This window comes from Melospiza melodia, chromosome 3 (genome assembly GCF_035770615.1).
Source record: "Melospiza melodia melodia isolate bMelMel2 chromosome 3, bMelMel2.pri, whole genome shotgun sequence".
NCBI lineage: Eukaryota > Metazoa > Chordata > Aves > Passeriformes > Passerellidae > Melospiza > Melospiza melodia.
Window position 1 is genome coordinate 101693138 of NC_086196.1, and position 4869 is coordinate 101698006.

The following is a 4869-nucleotide window of genomic DNA, read 5'->3' on the forward strand; positions in this document are numbered from 1 at the left end:
TACTCATTTTTTGATGTAAAACCCTCTCAACTGCTTGCAAATGAGCTGCAAAGGATTCCTGTGCTCGGAAACTCTTGAGCAAGTGATTTTGGCTTGGAACACTTGAAGAGGTTGTTTGCAGATGATGCACATGCTGACCACTTCTGTTGAGAAGAAGCCTAATTCAGAGTATACAACAGGCAGCAAAAAGGCTCCCATTGCCCCAAATTAGTGACAAACAACTTGCCTTACTCTAGGTTTTAATAATATGATCCAATTACAACTTAAGCCTATCAATATGAAATAAATGTTCCCACCTTTGGTTATATTCTTGGTGTGGAAATCTGCTCACAGCCTCATGCCCAGCAACGATTCTGTGTTTTGTGTTCCTGTTGCAGAAGAGGAAGGGGGACACAGGAAGGCTTGTTGGGGAAACAGGCAGCTTGAAAACCTTTCTTTCAGCCCAAAGTGGGAGCAGAGCAGCCCATGGAGATACTGTCACAGATCCAAGCAGGCTGGGGTTAAACAGTTTCCTCAGCTTTTCTTCCTAAATCAATTTGAATATTCTTGGCAAGCTCTGTTACTATGCATGGTGGGCAGCTGTGATTCAAGCAGGGAATTTTTTTTCCCCTTTCTACTGTCCCAGTCTTCCTGTCTTGTGCAGATGTGATCCTTTCCCTCTGTCTGCCTAACAGCTAATTATTTTACCAGATGAGCCAATAGTCTGAAGAAAACAGACCATGCATATTCTTGAAAGCAGCAACTGTGTTACAATGTCGGGGGATGGGTAATTAAAAAAAATAAGGAGTCACTTCCTTCTGACCTACTCTACTCCTTAAGAAAACCTCCAGAAATAGCAAGCATTCTGATTTACAAGGGACCAACCTACCTCCCAAGTTAGTACCCCCCACACTTAACAGCAGAACTTTGCACTATGCTTTTTGGGAAAGCAGGCAAAAAGACAGTTTGAATATGTAAGACACCCAGCTAACAGCTCTGCAATCTGTGGCAACCCATACACACCCCTGCAGCTGCAAGAATGTGGACAAGAGTGCATCAGCTGCCCCCCAGAAACTGCCTGGGTGTCACTGCACTCACTGAACCTTCATTCCTAAACCACATTGTGCATTTCTGATTAAAATTGTTAGTCTCGGGCTCTGGGAAGGGCAGAAATTCTGCTTCTCGTGTTTGCTGGCTATGCTAGAGGGGGCTTTTCTGGTGGGGCTTTGGAGCTCCCTGCAAAGCTCTAAACCAGTGTCTGCCACCGTGTCCCAGGTGTGAGCTGTGAGCTACCAGAGAGCACCATAACCACGCAGGTGTGTTTTACAGCCTGCAGACTGTGCTTTGAGAATGCCTGCAGGGTTGGGTTACACGGGCAGGACAGGCAGGGAACGCTGCATGCACAAATCCCACAGAAGCTCAGCACCTGTTGCTTGCTGGAGCACTGCTGTGGTAGAAGCTGAAGTGTGTGGTCCTGCTGAGCCGTGCCTGCTGCCTCCCTTCTTTTCACTCCAGCACCTCAAGAACAGCAGGTCAGCACTGTGGGCCCTGGAAAGGCTGGCATGTCCCTTGTGTTTGGGGGACCCTGGTTTAAGCAGTGGTTTTTCCAGGGCAGCAGTGGCATATGAATGCCAAGAGGCAGGAAGGAGAGCTCCAAAGGAGGTCATGTGGCTCAAGATGAGGTAGGGGCTAGAAAAGTCAAATTAGGGCCTCAGGTGCTAATCATTGCTGCATTTGGCAGGATAAGGGTTTTTACAGAGATCTACTACTGCTGGAGCAAAAGCTGCAGGGTCTTGAATCACAGGAAAATGCCACCACTTTTTTTGGCAGGCAGCTACTTTTCCTAGGCAGAAGCAGCATGCTTCAGGTATGGGATAAAACCAAGGCCTGCCCCTAGAACACAACATCCACATCAAGGGACCAAGTGCTCTGGGCATTTTATCTTTAAAATTCAGCACAAGCAAACATAAAAGGTGACCCATACTGCTCTGAAGGCCAGCACCTGCTGCCCTCCTGGATAACCTGGGTCAATGAATCCTCCAGCATTTTGAGCTGCAGCTTAAAAGTTGAGGTGCTTACTTTTGACTAAGCAGACCACCCTCCTGAAATTAAGCTTCCAGCCTCAATCCCTGCAGCAGGATGGAGAGAACTCTGTCCATCCTGGACAGTCTCATTCACTTCTCAAGGAACACGTGACTTTGCTGACAGCAACGGAACAAGGGCCAAAAGAATGAATTTTCCTCATTTTTTTTTGTTGCCATTTTAAGAATAGATAACCATTTAATTAGTTTTCACCCTCTGGGGCTGTAAATTCTTGTATAATTAGATAATTATCATTACTGCATTTTGTTCTCACACGGCACTAGGTGGATTCCAGCAGTGACCACATTTCAAAGGCTCATGTTCCAGGTTATTACACAGTAAAGCTATGAGAAGCCCTAATACCTCTCTTACAAGAAGACTTTAGAAGGGACAAATCTACCAGTTATTACAGGTGCTAACATAAATCCCACCTGCTCTTACTGGACTTGTCCCACATGATTTGTGCCAATACCCACTACAACAGGAAAACCCTAAAATATTCCAGGGAGATTATGTGGTTGGGTCCTTCCCGAAATACCGCCTTTCATGTCCTTAATGCCACCCTTGCTTTTCCTGCTTTGGCAGGGAAAGCCAAAATCAGGGTTACACAGAGTGGTTTAGAACAGAAAGTTCCAGGCCAACACAAAGGTTTCAATTTGGAGGAGCCCCCAGAAGAGCTGCTGTGCTAAGAAAAGTGCCTGATGGTAGTCAGGACTTACAGGATCTGCTTGCACTGAGGCCAACAACTGGCAATCAATTAATTCGTTAAAATGCCTGGCGAGATTTAAAATGGGCACGTGGTGAGAACATGCATGCAAGAGGAAGATCTTGAAACCACTTAGGCTTTAGGGCAAACAAAAACCAGATGGGAGATGGGTGCAGAGATAAAAAGGTGCAGGCAAGGGGCCCATATCTGTCATTATTCCTGCAGCTACAGTTTAATTACTACTCCTAGGCTTTGGGAACATAGATTTTTTTTTAGTAATAATTTTTTAAAAAAGGTAAGTAAAGGAACATTAGTTCTGCAGCTGAAGATGGCCCTTAGTATCATCCCAAGTTTCTGCTAGGACTCTTAATATGCTTTATTCATGACCCAGAATAGAAACTGTTTCCCTAATCTTCAATGTTAAGATTGTTTTCAAAAGGAAAAACAAAATTTAAAAAACCCCAAATAAACCATTTGAGAAACAAAGCCCCAGGCTGCCTCTCCTCCCTGAACTTCTCCTTTTTCCAGCAGCACCACAACAGAATTCTGCATGAGGCACAAAGAAGGCAAGAAGCTCTTCTCCAGCTGTTTGGGCAATAAGCAGATGTGCACAGAAATCTTGTTTTGTGCAGCTGTTAGCTGGTTCAATGGGCTGCAGCACCAGCTTGCAGGAAGGTAAGCAATTTACATGGAGGATGCTATTAAAGAGCTATTTTAATGCTGTAATGCAGTAAAGGTAAGAAGCAAAATTAGCAGCCTATTCTGAATAGAAGGGTTTTTCCTTGAGGCCTATAATGGCAAAGTTGCAGTGGCTTACAGCACCAGGACAACAAACCAACCCAATAGGAAGGAACAAGCATAACATAGCAGGGTCCAAATAAAGCAAAATTTTAGCTGAAATATTTGCTGAAAAAATCCAAATCCATTTTCTCAAATACCCTTCTTAGTTAGAACATAGAAGCAGACATACTTGGATTAAAAAAAAACCCAAACCAAACAACAACAACAAAAAATCCCTCAAAAAACCCACACAAACAAACAAACAAGCCCTCAAAACTCCACAACAAACCAAACAAGCAAACTCCCCCTTCAAACAACAAACTAGATCTAGAAACTAGATCAAAACTAGATCTTCCACAGTTTTGGAACAGCTAATGGCACTTGCTTGTGGAAAACAGCTGAAGCGCCCACAAGGAGGAATTCACTATTGAAAAAATTGACTAGCAAATGTCCACACAAAAGCCATGTCAGGCAAAGCAAGCAAAAGGGGAGGAGCAGTGACCATGCATTAGTACTGAGCAGAGGTGTAGCCAAATGGATTTATTTTTTCCCAAGAATGCAAAGTGATGAAACACAAATTTGGGGTTAAGGGTGGCATTACTTTTTTTTCCTATTAAAATGCTGTGTATCTGCATCTGTCCCTAAGATGGCAAGTGTTTGACCCAGCTACTGAGGCAGATGCATCCAGAGCCAAACTGCACACAGTGGCTCCATCTAAGAAAAGCAAAGCTGTTATTCTACCAGGAACAAGATGCCTGGGGAACATTCCTCCAGCCCAGCACGTGCAATGAGCTGGGGGGAAAAGCTGGTTGAGTTTATTTCAAAAGCCAAATAAATGCACCTTGAGTGGTGGACCAGTCACTAATCCACCCAAGTCCTTCTAAACACAAAAGGTCAATCCCACATGCACTTTTTCTATCAGGTAAAATCAAGGATGCAGGTGAAATAGCATATGAAGTCATAATGCCAAAGAGACTTTCCTAAACAGGGCATGATTATATGGCTTCTAAGCTTAGCCAAGGATGCTGAGGTCAATACAAGTTGAGGGCCCTTCCCACTTTGCAGTATGGAGGCTGAACTAGAAAAGGATTCCTGTTCAAGGATAAGGATTCTTCCTCTTTTTAAAGAAAAGGATGGAGGGAGTGGAGTATTGGCTAAAGGATGGAGTATGACAGCAATCAGTAGACAATGTGTTATTTTGTCATGTCAGATTTCCTCAGCAAAAGCAGCAAAGCAGCTCATGATGGTTTTGTGATGGAAGTTAAGTTAGAGAAAAACTGACAGAACTGTGATTTCCCAAAGGAAACAAAGCAAACATAATC